General features: G+C 45.3%; 1 protein-coding gene across 2 annotated transcripts in view; it reads left to right on the forward strand.

The window, feature by feature from the left end:
- plxnb2b (plexin b2b) overlaps window positions 1–17,953 on the forward strand; it is a 115,798-nt gene that overhangs the window by 12,277 nt on the left and 85,568 nt on the right. For both annotated transcript variants that reach the window (XM_034149423.1, XM_034149424.1), the window contains exon 3: window positions 11,403–11,589. The gene's annotated coding sequence lies outside the window, so the exon portion shown is untranslated. The remainder of the gene's footprint in view (window positions 1–11,402; window positions 11,590–17,953) is intronic.

Below are 17,953 nucleotides of genomic sequence, written 5' to 3' on the forward strand. Positions count from 1 at the left end.
CGCTCCGGTGTTATGCCGTGTTATGCATGCCCTCCAAAAAGGAAATGATACCGTTTCCAAACCTAACTTTGCCGTACAAATCATTGAAATGTCTGTGAGTTTTGGCTTTACGCTGTGCGCGTTCCCGCGAGGTGCAGTGGGCATGCATAACACGGCGCGGAAATGTTACGATCCTGTCCGTCAAGTCCTGGTCCAGACATGCTCCTTGTTCTGGTATGACAAACATCTCCACTGCGCTTGCTCAAACTCCAGCTGTGGTTTGATAGCAGACACCTCCCATACACACACACACTTCATTCAGTCGCACTTTGATACACATTCACAGGCTAACTCTTCCCCTCCTGCTTTCTGTTTATTCTTCATTGTCAAACAACCTGACACAAACACTCTCGACTCTCCCGCGAGCCTATCGGGCTCTGGGGTTCCTCTTCTCCGCTGGCTGGGGTAATGACATGGTTGTGGTCCTCACTGCGGCCGCTGTGAAACAACAGATCTGCTTCACAACTGCACCTTTTCTGTCTGTTTATGTGAGGGTGATGGAGTGTGTGTTGTCATCTGGAGGTGTGCCATCAACCTTAGCCTCCCGAAGCGAGCAATGATGAACAATGTTTTTGTTTCACCTCTTCTCTTTTTTTCTAGTTCATCCCTTATTTCTCTCCCGACTGATTGAAACAGACCTCATGTTTTCACTTCTTTGCGATGTTTGGAAATCATTTGTCATGCTTGATTGTCACTGAGACATGACCAGAGTTTGGATTTCTTCCAGTTACTGCAGAGTTTTGTTTTTGCATTTGCCGGTTGGCCTGCCCAGGGTGGGAAAAGGGTGCAGTGGAGCCAATTATAGCAATGGGTTTTGTGCGCAGTAAGCGTAGCGTGGCGGTAGTGGATGTGATGGGTTTTTTCATGAGACTGTGCCACAGTCACAGATGTAAAGGTTTGATGTTTTTGGTGATTGCAAATGGTCAGTATGGACAGTCCAGTTGAAATCTGTGACTGATTGTTAAGATCAGGCATCACTCAAAGCCAGATGTTTTCACACCAGTATTATAAATCAGTCTTTGCAAAACCCAAAACAGAATAAAAGGCTTGCATTGTTGGGGCTAAGTGCCTGTGCCTCCATGTGTTTGTCAGATTGTTCACATGCTCTGTTCGGTAGTTATATCCTATGACTACGTGTAAAAGAGAATGAATAAAACCCTTAGTTTTCATTCCCCACACTCATAATTGATGCTCTTGTTGTTTGCTTATTCACAGTGAGGGTTGAAAACATGATCCCCCATAGAGAGTATTCCTGGTGTTATCTCCTGACTAAAGAAACTGCCCCTTCTTCCCTGATTTTGGAGCCAGTGTGTAAGTTTGGTTAGGCGCTGTACCATAATTGATATGGCCAGGACCATTAGCGAGATCTCTGTCTGTTTACTGCTGGCCCTTACCGATAGCTTAAGTGTTGTCTGCTTATTAACTTTATTCTCATATACTCTTTTGTCAAGATTGGCATTAATCTCAATGCACGCATTTACATTACATTTTACAGCAGCACACATTGAACCACAAGAGGGTTGATCAGCCAATAAATGAACGAGAGAATGCCAGTGCACAATTTTTTTGCTTATCTCAGTGTAGACTTTCAAAGAAGTGATTTGTATGCATGCTGCCTTACGGTCTCCTGCCCTGTTTGCGGTAGCCAATCTGGACAGGGGGTTGTTATCAGAGGGCCTGAATGAAACAGCTGCCTAGCACTCTTCACTACAGCCCCGCTCAAGTCCTTCTACGCTTTTGGAAAATGTTGTGTTCTGCCCGTTGTGTCAGACACACTGCTCGCTAATGGCTCCTGGCTCTGATCCAACCTTATCCCACATTCTGAACCTGGCTTTGGTTGCATCGGGCCCCCTCTCAACTAGGAGACTTACCTGGATCATGCCAGCCAGCAACAAGCCTCTGCAAGGGAAATAGTTTTGAAAAGTGGTTGAGGCATTTGGAGAATAAGCCCTACCCAACGGACTGCTCTGAGAGGGCATAGCTAGCACCTGCCACTGGTAACACGCTAATATTTAGCGACAAGAGGGTTTCAGCAAAGCCCTGTGGGTAAGCCACACCGGATTTTTCACTTCACAAACAAGCTTGGTTACATGGAATTGGCTTATCATATTGTTTGGGCTTTGCCCTCTCCCTGCCCTTGACTCGGGGAGCTGCTATTGAAATCAACTGCACGTACAGACTTGTCAGCTCTATGTAGCCACTAGCAGCTAGCCTTAGTACATCAACCTTATCTGTGATGTCACTTGCTTCCTCCCCTGTCCATGGTTGTCTGAGCCAGGTCATAAGCCACCCCCCTATCCTCCCTTTAGACCTGTCCGTTTGCTGTAATGCAGCCTAAGCCTTTTGTTGGGAAGGGCATTAGCCTATATTTGTGGGCATGGGTGCTTTGTCATCCAGACCTGGGAATGTCTGCTCCAGATGGGTGATTAGTCACTACCGGGTGTCTTTGGGAGACTGTGAGAGAGCTGCTGATGTGTGCATGTGACCTAGGATTGGAGTAATTACAAGAAGATGAGAACGACAGCCTAAATGAAGATAAAATACGGGCACTTGTATTGCTTCATGTCATGCGCTTCTGTATGTGTATGCGTGCACGGATGTGTGGTTCTGTGTGTTTATCATCTAATAGCCATAACCCCCCCCTTCCCCTGTACTCACATCCCCAAAGCAATCTCATCTCTACCTCTGACTCGGCTAGCTGGGCTTCCATCAGCTATTTTGAGTGTAGCTCTCATGCCTTTAGGCTGCCGTAATGATAGCTTTTGCAAAAAAAAAGCCCAGCTGTTTGCTCACAAAGTATGAGAATGAAAAGTGGAGATGAGGAGGAGGAGGAAGAAGGAGAGGGAGAGGATGAAAGTGTCACCAGCCTTCTTTTGTACAGCTGCAGTCTCATACAATTTTGCGGAGCAGAGCTAACAAAAGCAAGAACACGTGCGCCATGAAAGATTAATTGGTTGCTGTTAGCTCTAATTCTCATCATCACCTGCAGAAAAGCGTTGCCTGGTGTTTACGAGGATAACAAGCCACCATGGGGAAAGACGTTTTTCTCTCTCTGGGCCACTGGCTGTCAAAAAGTTTACGATGTCAGGCACACCAAAGTTAGAAATTGAAACTGAGATGCTGTTGTTCAGTCCTCACCTGGTCTAGTTAGCACGGCGACGGCTCATCAGCTGGCACTGATTGCACTGTGGACATGGTTAACAGCCCATTTAGAGGTTGTGTGTGCGCATGTGTGTCTAAACGTGCATACAACTGAGCAACCGTGAAACATTTTGTGTCTGTGCGTGTGTGTGTGTGTGTTTGTGTGTGTGTGCTACACCACTGTCCAGACACATCTGCCTGGGTTTAATTAGTTTTGCCTGGCACAGAGACGCTGCATTCTCTCTTGTGTTTAATAACACCCTCGACAGTGGGAATTTATCAAGGTCTGATTCCGAATACAGCTCAAGGATCGAGCCTTCATTTGGCCAAAAGAACTTTAAAGTTATTATCCTCCTTTTATTTTGGGTAACTCGTTTCAAATATGTTCCTATTTCCTCTGCCTGCTGGGGCATGTTGGAACACAAATCCTCTCTGTTGCGCATATGCTGGTTCCCTTTCAGTCATCTCCTTTCATTTCCTTTCCCTTTCCTCTCCTCTCACTTCTCTTTTTCCGTCCGTCATTGTATTAATTTGTCATGTCATGCGAGTGACCCAAATTTCCAGGCCGTGGAATGCTTTCAGGGCTCTTACTTTGACTTGTCCTCCCCTGCTCTTTTTGATCAGAGCCTACGTGGTAGAGGCAGAGAGACCGAGGCCCTGATTCGTTGTCTCCTCAATCAGAATCAGTAAGCAGTCCTCGGGTGCAGGCAGACCCACTCCTAAAGGCTTCCTCTTCCTTCAAAGTGCCTCCTTCCTCCTGTCTCCTGACTGCATCAGGGCAGGAGGTTTTTCGCTGGTGAACCAATATGAGTTGACAAGACACCCTCCCCATCTTCTCCCTCTTCCCATTCCTTCTCTTCACATCTGCGAATGTTACCTGACGAGACTCATTTGTCAACCCCCTCCCCACATATTCCCTTTCCGTCTGCTTGCCCAAGCCACCTGATCCCTCCCCTCCTGTTGTGTCCGCCAGTGCCAACAGAGCTGAAGAGTGCGGTGTGTGTGTGTTTGAGTGGGCGGGGAGTGTGAAGAGGCGGAAACTAAACTGAGCGGAGCCAAGGTGCATACAGGTGCAGCTCCTCATGCCGCCGGAGGGATAGCAGTCAATGTCTCTTTATTTTAGTCCTCTTCCATCATGTGGCCTTTGTATGTGTCACGCTAGTCTTACCCGGGTCTAGCTAAACTCTTTCAGGGCAGGGTTGACCCAGGAGGCGTAGTATCCACAGGGAGCATCCCTCCGGCTGTTGCTCCAGCTGTTGCTCTTCATTAGTCTTTAATTTCTTTGCTTATGTATCGTATGGATATTGTTTTTGTTATTATTGCTGACTTACTACAAGGACAATTTCCCCATAAGGGATAATAAAGATTTCTACAACTACTATGATATATTGCCTGCCAGAAGGGCCTCAAAAAGATAGTGTAGAATTCAAAAGCAGCAGGAGCTGCAGCTAACGTTGCCCCTAGCCCCTGCGCAAGCTGAGTGAATGCAAATGGAGTTTTTAAAAATAAAGCAGAGTTTCCCCAGTCGTAATAGTCTGCATGCCTCGCACAATGCAGCATAGACTCATATTCCCTCATTCAATTCCACAACTTCCTTTTTGGGTGGGATTGGCTGTCTGATTCCTTCCTCTGTCAGCACACTAGAGGAGATTGCTTTGATTTTGGGGCAGACTTGACCAGATTAAATAGAGTCGATCTGGGCCGCATGGACGGGTGGCTCCGAGCCATCGTCTCATTTGTGTTTCTCATTGTCGCTTGCAGCTCCCCTCCATTTTTGTTCTCTCCCCTTCCCTTTTGTTTGCCACACGCTTCTGCTCAGTATCTGGCCAATGATTGATAAGAGCCAATCCCTGACAATGCTTGGCACGCAGCACGGGATCGGTGGCGATGGCGCTCGTGCATTGTTGGTAGTGTGTGTGTGTGTGTGTGTGTGTGTGTGTGTCTGTTCAGGCTTTAGCAGGGAGATGGGATGCAGCTCAGGTCATTGTTTATCTACCTTTCCACTTCCAGATGGCGCTCAGCAGAAAGAATGTGCTTCTTGACACTCTCTCTTGCTCTCCCTCTCTCTTTCCTCACTTCTTTCCTTCCTCAGTCTCCCCCGTGGCTCACTCCGGAATATGGACTTGGTTTCAGGTCCAGAACAAGCAGCATGAGGTGAGGGGGAAGGTGATAAGAGAGCCAGGGTAGCAGACTGGGACTTGAGAGGAAGCGCTTGAAAGTCAGGTGGCAGTCTGAGTGTAGAAGTGTGTGTGTGTGTGTGTGTACTTAGTGTGAGAACATATGTGCCGGTGATTGTACCGCTGAGATGGCCACACTTTTCTGTCTCTTCTTGAGCATTTTTTTTATCTGAATCACAATGCACGAGTGCTCTAGTACGGCAACACATTTGAAACACTTGACACATTTTCTTCGAGGTCATTGAATCATAAAAAAATCTTTTCAGACAACAATTGAGTCGGCCGGGCCAATGTCTGGATTGATGGACGCTCAATTCCACCCGCTGTAGATAATCACAGTGTGTCAGCCTGCACCAATCCTAACTCTTATCCGTCTGCCCACTGTCGGCGTGGCACGAATGACCACAGGGACATGTATTTCTTTTTATTGTTCCAAAGTCCTGAGGGAGGGAATGTATTTGTTCGTGCTAAACTCAGCTTATGCACACTGCATCCTGCGCTGAAAGAACACATTCACCTGAAGTGCACCTTCACCACATGAGTACTTCAACAAAATTCACCTCCCTGTTTTGGAAAGTGCATACACTTAGGATAAGGCAGCACTATCAGATGTTTTTTCCGTTTTTGCCTGCCGCTTTTTAAGATGAATTATGTTCTGTCTGAAGTGTCTGGCGATAAGCCTTTTTCTGTTAGAGTCCTTACTCGAAAATCTTCCACCGTAACATGTCAATGGTATCAGGTTGTGCTATGGCACTGAACGTTTTTTTTCTAAATGATTTTACTTTAAAATCCTATTGCCTTCACCGCCAAGTGTTATTACATAAAATGACTTCTCCTGAGTGTTCAGTGCAGCAGTGGACTCTGGCAAAAGTCGCCTTGTTTCTCACATCCGCTCTGCTGGCTAAAGGTCTTTGAGGGGTTATTTTTGAGTGCTCTGTGCTAATTGTGGCCCTAATGGCATGCTGTTATAGCAAAGAGTGGTAAAAGCAGCCGGTTGGTGAGGCTTGCTGCCTTTCCTGTGCGGCCTGATTACACTGTCTAGTTAATGCACCCTCCTCAGATACAAATGGCGGGTGGTTATTGCATCAGGAGAGACAGTCAGCCTGTCAAACTCGCCCTCTCTAAAAGACAAGAGAGGGAGATAAAGGGAGATGGAGTTGAGTGTGAGAGAATTTATTCCGGAGAGCCAATTTCACTGAGGGGATAGCAGCGTGGTATAGTGCAATTATGAAATATAGCTTTCTGTTTCAATAATAACCATTTCTCCAAGGGCTATGGCCAGTGTAAATGATTTAGAGGAATGTCCATAGTGTCGTATAGATGATGGCCTATAGATTCCTACGGAGAGCAAAGACAGTTTCTAGGGAAAAATAGTTTTAGTGGCAGCACTATGTTGAGCAAGGATGGTGGAAATGACAGCTGGGGACACCGGAGAAAGCTGTGCCGGGCACTTCACCACTACGCCTCTCCCAAGTTGTCGTCCTTATGCTGCTGTTAGTCACTTTCCGTATACTTGGTTGTGTGTGTGGGAGTGTAAGCCTATGTGTATCTGCTGGAACCGAAGGAAAAGGGCAATCTTGTGTGTTCTGTAATTTTTTCATGGTTGTTTTAACCAAGGATTTATTTTCATGAAAATAAAAAAGTCCTATAGAACAATCTATTTAGCTGCGAGTCACACATGAAAGCCAAGCTAAACATGGCCCCAGCACTGCTGCCAGCTCTGCTTACTATGCGTCTGTCTGGACAGATACTCAGAGGTAGTACAAGCCAGCCGCTCTTCTTGCAGCTGAGCCAGAGTTGGGGGAAAATACGAGGGTCAGGAACTGAAGAACTCATCCTGACCCGCTAATATAAGAAACAGACACTGGTGGAATTTCAAAGCTGAAGCAAACCAGAAAACACGTCCGACTGAGTTAAAAGCATTGCACAGGGACTTGAAATATTTATGCTTAACCACTCACCAACAGCATTACACATGCACATATGTATTTGCATGTTTACATGCACATTAGCACACTCAAAGCCATTAAAAGCCGGCCAACATGTTTTATAGGCAGTTATGTACCCGGCGAACACAGTCCTTGTTAACATATGTAAAGCACAGTGTGTCTGTTTTGCATTTATACAGACCTGGGTATTATCTCACTGGATCTATCATTTGACTTTATTAAATAATCTATCCATTGATCATTTTTTGAAGATTAAACAGTATTTTGGAAAATTCAGAAATGTACTGGATAAGAAGGATAAGGATAAGAAACGCTGCAGAAATTCAGCAAATATTCCCTGACATGAGATACTAAATCAATAATGGAAAATGGTTTCAATTATATTCTATTGAATTAATAATTAATAAGAGTTATTCTTCTTAAAATGTTCAGTGTCTGTATTCCAACACTTCTATTTAATGTCTATCTATTTCAGGATACTTTTTTAGACTTTACTAATGATTTTTGTATTTATGAATTGGCGGTTGTGTCATTGTGCCGATGGGATTATTCAATGTGTGGTTTTGGACTGAACTGTAAGGTTCTTGGTTGATTTAAGTTCTGTTTCATTGTAGCGATTCCCACTATAATTAGTTTGGAGTACTAGAGAACTGTCAAATGTATTCAGTTCAATAAAATCAGTTTATCTTCTAGCCCGAAACACACTTGCATATACACACACTTTCCCACAAACACACCACAGCAGCGAGCAGTCGATGTTGAGATGCCCCCCTGTGGTGCCAGTGTACAGTCATGCACAACTCCACTCTTATTATCATGATTGCCTGCAAAAGGTGGCAGGACGCTGAGTTCATTCACTCCAGCAGACGGCTTCATAAAGCGGCTGCCGATGGTTCCCAGTGGGCCTTCATCAGCGGTGGAGAGCAGCGAAGCGCCTCAGGACTTTGCTCTCTGAAGTGACAATAGTTTGCATGCCGATAGAAGGAGGAAAAAGAGCAAGGAGGGGTAGAAAAACAAGATGGCTGCTATAGGCATCTGTTGAATGTCTCATAGGGAGGTCATCGAGGAAGTAATGAGGTGAAACACTGCAGCAGAGCAGTAGCTGTCAATCAGTTTGGACATTGCTCGGTTATAATGAGTGCCTGTTCTGAGTAGTAAGCACCTAGGCAGCCTGCTTGGCCCACCTTTAGCCTCCAACGTCTACCTCTCTTTCCGTAATCTACTTCATCCTTCATTTTCCTTCTTCCTCATCGCGAGCTAGGCAAGTAATGCTACCTATGGACCATTTCCCGAGCGTAATCCAACATCTGTGTTGCACACGTCTCATGCTTTGGCATTAAAACCTTCACTTTTCTGTCCTCCCCCTCCTCTTCCTCCACCCCCTGTATATCTTCCACCCCCCTCTGGTAGCCGTCACAGCCGCTGAACGATTTCCTCTCACTGGGAGGCTCCTCTGAGTCACTGTGGCAGTGTCAAACGAGGCTCCTATTTAAGCTCATTAAATGTTTCCAAGAGAATAGGAAATCAATGGTGCATACCGGTGCGCGAGAACTTTTCTCTTAATTTAATTTACCCCTCCCCCTTATCTGTTTTGCACATCTCTCTCTTTATTTTTCTCCCATCATTCTTGCATGTTCTTTCCAGCCTGTCGTTCTCCTTTAAGTGGTGGAGGTGGCGGTGGGTGAGGTAGGATGTTTGGGGGGGGGGGGGGGGGGGGGGGGGGACAGAAACAGAAACGGTAGCCTTCAGAAACCATTTCGGACTTGTATTAGTGACGGGCACCATGGTGGGAGGCTGTCCAGACTTTTCAGTGTTGTTTAGGCCTCGCCACATGGAAGACAATCGACTTCAAAGTTTTGTTCGCACTGACCTCAGCCCCGGAGTTTTAGCTTTTGTCTCTGGCCATGCTGTTAAGGGAACAGGTTTCAACCAGAACAGAATGTTGCTTTGAAAACATGTTAGGGAGTAAAGCACAGGGATATTTTCGGATTGAGATGCCCGCAGTTTTAACACACTACCCCGTTGTGCTTCCTTCTTTTTTTGTTTTCCACCCAACTTCTCTTTTTTATTTTCATCTCAGATTTTTGCTAATCAGAAGTTTTCTAAGATCATGTCGTGTGTGTGTGTGTGTGTACATGTCTAGCCGGGCTTTGTGAAACTATGCCCGGGGGCTGGGCCCACACCTTCTCTGGAGCTCCTGTAATTGCTCTTTTGGGGCCTTGTCTCTGGCTCTGAGCCCGTCTCCATCACTCTCACTCTGTCGTTCTCTCTCGCTCTTTGGCCTTATCCCTTCTTTTTTTGCCCTCACTTCGACCCCCCCCCCCCCCGCTCTTCTCTCCCTGCATGGCTCATTATGGCTGATCCCCACCTGCCCAATCTGGGAATTCTCTTTGCACACATACAGAGCCACTCAGCAGTTTTCAGAGCTGCCTGTCGCTCGAATTGTTTGTGTGCTATCTGCTAGAAAACAGCTTTGCTAATACTGTTTGCCCGAGAAATTGGAACAATAGTGCCGTCACATTTTTTCCCCTCCAACTGGTGCAAACAGACAGTTTCTCATCTCTGTTCTGTCCGTCTGAGCATCATTTTTCATTCAACCCTGGCCCTTCAACCCGAGCTCCAGCCTTTTGTATACACTAGCCTCTGCCTCAGGCTCCTTACCACAGGCCTGATCTTTTCCATTTCCATCCCGCCCTCCTTCCAGGCTGTCACCCAGCAGCCTCACCATGCCCGTTCCCAGGCTAGGGGGCTTACTTTGAAGGATAATGGATATGGCCAGTTGCAGCTGCTCAGTAGCAGGGCACTATCATAGGAGTTATCTAAGGGCCTGAGTGGCCTGTGATGAATGGCTGGGAGCTGTGTGTCTCCACAATCAATAAGCCACTAGCACACAGATGAGCTAGATGCCCCTTCGCTCTCCGTTTTCCCCGTCCACACATACATCTCCCTCTCATAATCTCCTAGTATGTTTGTGAACTTCTCCCTCCAATTGATGGCCTGAATTGAAGCCATTGATCGTTTATCCTTGGCTTGTTTTAAATAAAGGGCCAGTATCTCCTCTCCACTCGAGCATCTAAGGTTTCTGACAGCACTTATTGCAACACAGAGCACACAAATATTACTTTAGCCTGATCGAAGGCCTTTAATCGTAGAGGGAGTGGAGAGAAAATGAGGGAAGGAGAACATGAAGCTGCTACCACCCCCACCCTGGAGCACCGCTGGGGTTTCCATCACAAGGCTGATGCAAGCAGAGCTCCCATGTGAATATACACACTTGTAATGCAGACAAACACATGCATACACCAAACAGTATTTCTGTCAGGGCTCATTGAGCGCAACCTGTCCCTTAGCACCCGCACAGCCCCACCCAATCTGAAATGAAATAGGATGCTGTCAGTTGACTCTCTTCTTTGTCTCATTGTTGTGCACACATGTATGTGAGGTCTCTCCAGACCACCAAAGCGTGTAAATTCATTTTTCTACTGAAGAACAACAGGTGTGTCAGTTCTGCCGTATGTGTTGATTTTTGTATCTGTTTTTTCGCTCTGCCGGCGAAGGATCTGCGATGAAAAGAGCGACCTGGAAATCTCTCTCCCTCTCTGTCTCCCCTCCAGGGACCTTCAGTAGTCTGTATCTTCCTCCTCTTCCTCCTCGTCTCAGCTCTCCTCCCACATCGCTCGTCGTCTCTCTCCCCCTAGCTCTGATCTTCCCTCTGATCTGCCGTTGTCTCTGCCACAAAGAGCAGATTCTCAGCCTGGTAATTGCATGTCTGCTGGCCACCACACCTGTTGCTGTCAGTGCAGTGGTGTGAGAGGGGGGGGGGAAGCTATGCCCTTTAACCGCCTCACCATCACCTTTTGGTGCAGGTGTAAATCTTCAGGGAGGCGGGAGTGTAATACGGTGAGCGTGTACATGTCTGGAATAGGGTGCTCCCACAGTTGATTGTGTTGATCTGTAACCTTGAGCTTCACCTCTAGTGCGTGTGTCCGTGCAAATACAAGTGTGTGTGTGCCCTTAAACCTGGCCTGTGCTGATGCTTAACTCTCTCTCTCTCTCTGTCTCCCTCCCTAATCCTCTCCTCTCTGCCCTTATCCAGAGCCCGGGCCCTTAATGAAGCTGGGGGTCAGCAGCAGTGTGCGGCTAATTGGCCAAGTTTGCCCGGGGCTCCGGCTGCCTGTGATTGAAGTGTCCAGTGAGGGCCCTCTGTGCAGCCACCACTGCACCCTGCTCCGTTCCACTCCAACAGCCAAGACGCTCGCTGCACCCCTGTCTGCCTCTCCCTAGTGAGTATCACCCGAGGTCATTCTATTTTCACTTACACTCCCCTCACTTTGTCCACTTTTCTTTCTACTTGAATTATTCCTCAGACTTTATTTTCTCAATCCCTCGTCCCGCGTGTCATTCCATGTTTTCTTCTGTGCCTCATTTTTCTTCTATCTGTCAATTTTTTTTTCCAATTTTTTTTTTTTTATTGCTAGATTCTCATTCCCACACTTGGTCCCAGCATTTTCGCACTTCTCTTGGCTTGTACCACCCTCACTTGCCACAGTGGGATTCGAGCAATTACTACGGTCCCCCATTGGCCGGCTGCCAGAAAAAGACAACAACTTCTAGCGCCTATTTCTCTCAAGACGAGTCCAACAGTCCCAGCCCTGGCCAAGCTGTATCACACTGTTCTGACTTAACAGGAGTTGGAGGCGATGTCGTACAGGGGGGGTGGGGGAACTCTAATTAGTCGAGCATCCACTTTCTACTCGTTAAGGCAGTCCTGGCTCCCATTGTTTTGCTGTCAGTACAGGAGTAGAGGTAGCAAGGCGATAGTGAGCTCGAGGGAAAGGACCTAGCAGATAGGATACTACAGAGCAGAGGAAAGAAAGGGAGTGAGGCAATAGCTTTGCCGCCTGGCAGATAGCTGGCCGTCTCACCTGGGAGACACACAGGCAAGGGTCAGCCTCAGTGTCACAGCACACCAATAATAACACTTTCAGTTATTGAGCTTATAGAACATTGCTTTCTTTAAAATGGTCAACACAGTTTGTTTGTGTGTCTGGAAACAATAGTCCAATTAAAAGTCAAGTCTCGGCCTACAACTTAGGATACGTATTATGCTGTCAAAACTTTATTTGCCCACCAGTTGGTTTCTAACTTGCTTATTAAGGTCGGCATGTAATTACATTTGCTCTGATGCTTATTAAGTTAACATCCCCAGCAATAAACTGCTGCTAAAATCTTTTATAAAACAGCTGTTAAAGCTTGTTCTGTTAATACTTCAGTCAAGAGTGGAAAATACCACCATGCTTTGCTATGAGTCAAGTAGTAAAAGGACACGGTGAGGAATATTGACATGTAATGGTGCATGATATACTATATTTGGGTTAACCCACTGTTCATCACTTCTATCCAAGGGCAGTTTCGGGCCGTGGGGGGCACACTTATCCCCAGAGAGTGGTGAAATTGATGGCAGTAAAATAAAATAATTCATAGCGGTGATAAAATGTATGGTACTTGCATGCAAGCATATGAGCATGAGTGTTGTTAGTTGTTGCCATCGTTTATATATTTTGCAATCTTTTGGAGAACCAAACCTATGAAAATATGTAGTACAAGTATGTGATACTGTAATGTGTCATTTTGCTTAATATTATTGGTACCCCTAAAATTGCATATGGCCCTTCCCCCCATATTTGAAATTGTCTGGAAACGTGCCTTCCTCCTTAACTGTTTCTGTGGTGAACTTTAAAACCCAGAGCTGCCACAAAGCCTCAGGACTTGCTGGTTTCTTAGTGTGCCACACTCGTCCATCTGTGAAGGGCTTATCTCGACAAACAACTTTATTTTCTCGCTCATCTTCTCCATAATCAGCCACTTGCTTAGGTCAAAACTCTTGTGCTCCACTTTCCATCACATTTCCTCCAGGACTGCATGCCCGCCAGACTGCCTGCTGGTCTTAAAGATATACAAAATATGGCTTATTTGAAATGTAGGCTACCCCAAGTGGTTGTTCTAGCTGTGCTGAATTAATAGAAATAGGGTGGAGGGATGTTTTTTTTTTTCCCTCTTAGTACTTAAGCTACGCCTGTGACCCAAAACACAGGGCATTAAAAATTCACACGCCTTATTTTTAGAGTTTTGTACACCGATGTTATCCCTTTGTTGTTCCCACATTTCATCTCACATCCCAGAAGATTGTGTAAATGTCATGGTAATGACATGTTTTTTTGGTATCCATGAGGATTAGGAAGTGTCAATCATTCTTCCCATGAGGCTTTGCCATGGCATAACTCCGGAGCAAAGAGGTATTGGGGAATGAATGGATTTGGATGCAAAAGAGCAAACAAATCTCTGGTTTTTGTTGTCCTTTTTCCAGCTGTTTGCACGACAATGACCTTTTTTATTTGTTGTGTTGCTTTAAAATACTTTGAACGTTAATCAATGCAGGCAATGAGACGGCTACACAACCTTATTCTTGCTTGAGATGCTCGTTTAGTTTACTGTTTTTAAATGTGTTTCTTTGAAGGATATATAAAATAGGTTATCAAGGCTCTTTATGGGATAGTCATACCTCTGACAAATACCATTTCAAAGAGTAGGCAGACACAAAATATTGTTTTTCAAAAAAGCTCCCCTTTTATTCAAAATATTACAGATGGCTAAATCCCAACTGACATTTTTGAAGTTTTTTCAGGTTAATAAGGTGATTAGAAAGCTGTCCAACATCAAAAGTCCCTTGTATGATTTTTTTAAATTAGTCATCATTCAACTATTCATCCCCAGTGATGAGAGTGAATAATTAATTTCTCACACTAAATCAAAGTGATAATCCTAACTTTAATGCCTGTGATCTATGAAAACTCTTAAATTGGTTTGTCAAATGAAACAATGTTTCAAGTTATCTAAGCTCATTGCTATGACAATCAGTGTGGAAGAAATTGCACATGTTAAAACATCATGGTCATGCTTTGTTTGTAATTTTCTTGAACCATTGAGAGTATTCAGTTTTCTCTGCGGTGATGAATAAATAATTCAATTCCAGGCTTTGAGAATGTACAATCACCAAAGCAAAGTATTGCAGTGTTGGCATTAAGAATAGGACCTTCAGAATTTGTAAAGGTGGTTAAAAATGCTGCTAGCCTCTTGCCAGATGATAAACTTAAACCGCCGCAGGCCACACAATGCCCTCTTCCTCAGCCTACGTTTGGATTTACTCAACGCACACGGCAAATGCCATGACCTTGTGGTACCAAAATAATATAAAACACCTTGTTCCTGACTCATCACCCCTCCTCCGCAGAGCTCCCTTAACTCCAACATGGTACTGCAGCCCTCCAGTTTTTCCATCGCCCCCTGTGAATATCCAAGCTGTCGAGGCTGACTGGGCTGAACGTTTTTCTTGCCAGGGCACAGTTGGAACAGATCCGGCCTCCGGGCAACATATACTGCTCCACTCCAGCCCCTGCAAACAAAGCCTGCCCTGCGCAACCGTCATTTAAATACCAAGCGCTTTGGATCGTAATGTTAGATCGACTCTATACATACCTAATCGTTGTTTTTGAGATGGTTTGTCATTTTTGGAGTGTGATAGCTGTGTATGCTTTGCAGCTTGCTAAAGCTTGAGCTGCCATTTTAGCAGGTGTGTTATTCATTGAATTTGCACTGAGTAACCAAAAGAGGTTTTGGTAATCAACAAGATGTACGATTGTAGTAATCTGTATAGGCGATACAGGTGTTTTTTTGTGTGGTTTCCAAATGTGTGGATTATGGGCTTTTCTTTACTGAGAGGCATCCTCTTTTGGAGCAACAAAGCGTTGTAATTGGTATTTTTCAGATGATGGCATGAGACCTGTTTGCCAAGATAATCGTCACATCTGCACCCTTGGGGGCTAAGAATCGTGGCCATCAGGCTTTACGGGAACATAAGCTAAACAGCCAGGCCCACTTTAAGGGGAGGCACAATGAGAGACAGACTCCAGACGAGCCTCTCAAACAGTTTTATATCAAATCCACAGACATACAAATCTCCACAATGATCTGCCAAGTTCCTGGAGAATTCAGCAGAGCAGGGAAAGCAGAATTTCACACCCCAAGCCCCATTCCTCTCAGCCATCACTGGACAACGCTTGGCAGCAGAGGGTGATAGGAAACATCTGTGAAATTAGATGTGTGTGTGTGTGTGTGTGGGTAGTTGAAAACACTCGCCAGATAAAGAATTGTGTTTATTTTATTATTTTGGAAGACATCTTTTCCATGGCAGACAAGTCAATTATTCTAACATAGATCTCAGAGCAGAATGAATGAAATATGAATGTAGATACAACATGCAAGCTGTGTTAGTAGTTAAAGGCTCCAGGGCTGGTGTTTTTAGAATCGATTCTGCAGCCCTGTTGGCATATTAATGAGCAGATGCAAGTGGGAAAAGAAGATATGATAAAGCACTTCCTTTGCAGCTAAATAACTTCCTGTGACGGGCAAAGAGGAACAGCCCCCTATGAGCTCCATTTTTACTACTTTACTCGGTACAACTAACAATGATGTGTTTGTATGCTGACTCCTATATTGTCAGGAAAAATACTATAAGACAATGATTCAGCAGGTCCTTCGGATGTTCCTCTGCAGCTGCCAGAGCTGTGGCTGCCGAGAGTCACTGAAGTCTCTTTTATTTGGGTGTGCTGAGCAAAATAAATAATGAAATGGAGCCAGTAATTGGTGGTTCTTGGTAATTAGGACCAAGCTGTCATCTCGCAAAGTTGCAGTCTGATGGCGCTGCAGCACAGGCAGTAATTACTATTATCTATGGGGGTTGTTGACACAACAATAATCCCATTCTTAACCAGGATAGGGGGGCTTATGTTTACTGTCCCTATTTTGAACAGATTCATCCACAACAATGCAGCTGACATAAATCTCTGACTATTTGTGTTAATATCCATCGGGTAGGTAACACCAAACCATTACTGTAAGGAGAGGAAGACCTCCTGCCCTGAAATGTTCTGCTCTGTGACTATTTGAAGAGCATGTCCATATTTTTCATTAGTCAAACAGTTAGACTTTTTCCCTGCAAGCGGTGTGACGCCCGACCATAAACAGCATTATCAACCATCTCAGCAGGTTTTCTAATACCCCAGTAATCCTGTCATTTCATTCATGGATACCGCTTGGGTTATCCTGGGCCTGGAGCATATCTGCCCGCCTGTCTCTGCTCCTCTGTGTGAGAGATTGGATTCCCCAATTCCTTTGCTGCTACGTCTTGCACATACACACGCGGTCACACACACACACACACACACACACAGACTACCACAACCACATATGTTCATGCCCAAGTGTTGGCTCATCTATCGTCAGATCCCCATCGTGTAAATGGGCTGGTCAGACCTGATGATATATAGGGTAGAGGACAATGGCCCCGTATATCGTGTAGGGGATGATTCCTAGTTGCTGATAATAACTTGCCCTTGCTGAAGTGAAATTCTGCTCATCTGGCTCAAGACTTACAAGCAGAGCAGTTGCCCCTTCGAGATGAAGAAAGTGAATGGCCTCAAAAGAAGAGTACCCAGGTGACGCTTCCTCCTTCCTGCTATAACGCAAAGTAATGAAGCTGCCCGTGACTTCATGCTAGGAAGTGTGGAGAGCGATTATTGGGTGAGTGGAAAGGCGCAGCTTGGAGACGTGAGGGTAAGCAAAGGGTAGACGAGTTGCTGTTTTCACCTTTACAGTGGCACACAGCACGCAAATTGCACCGGCTCTGAATTAAACATGCGGCACCTCGTTGCTTGAGGCGTGATGGACATTTAAACATATTGCAAGGCAGAGAACATGGCCTTTTTTTAGTAGGTTATTTATAATGATGACACCATATTCATTTGATTATAATAAAACGTCCATTAGGCTGAGTGAATGGCATGGGGAGGTGAGGCTGGCAGAGTGCAGCTCAATGTAATAACAATTGTGCGTCTGCTCTAAATGAGCCAAGGAAAGCGGGTTTGTGTAGATATTAGTTTCCTTTGTAGGGGTGCTCGGATCTGGTGATATGCCTCATGAGGAGTAATAAAGAAATATATCTGTTTTTATTGTGCCTTGGCGACAGAGTTATGTTTAGAGCTAGTATAAAGAGCTGGAACATAGCGTAAAATGATATTATGGCCCATTAGGTGGGGGCCCGAGCTAAGCGTCGCTAGCAGTAACCGAGGACCGGGGGTAATGGGGCCGCGGCGTATTGTCTGTGATCTGCTCTTTCACTTCTCACTGATTGAATCGGTCTACATCACCGGCACTCCATCTTCTGGGGAACCGGGGTAGACGAGGTGATTTTGGCTGAAGACATCACTCAGTCAAACCTAGGAGATAAGAGAATAGGGTAGGGGGAATTGGAACGTTCTGTTAAATGTAAAAGAAGGTGACGTTTGAGAATTATTGCTAGATTGTTGTCTGTAACGAACTGATCCTGAGGCGTATAGATATTTCCTTTTGGATTGGAAGGATCTTGTTCTTTTATTGCTTCTCATAGGGTCCCTCGCAACAAAACGGCAATGAACATGGTTTACTTTAGTTGGATTTCCGACTTCGAACAGAGGAGAATATATCCGTGCTCCAGTTTTCTTCTCACGTGGATATGCCTGCTTATGAGGCACTACATCTTTTACCAATGCT

This window comes from Trematomus bernacchii, unplaced genomic scaffold (genome assembly GCF_902827165.1).
Source record: "Trematomus bernacchii unplaced genomic scaffold, fTreBer1.1, whole genome shotgun sequence".
NCBI classification, from domain to species: Eukaryota; Metazoa; Chordata; class Actinopteri; order Perciformes; family Nototheniidae; genus Trematomus; species Trematomus bernacchii.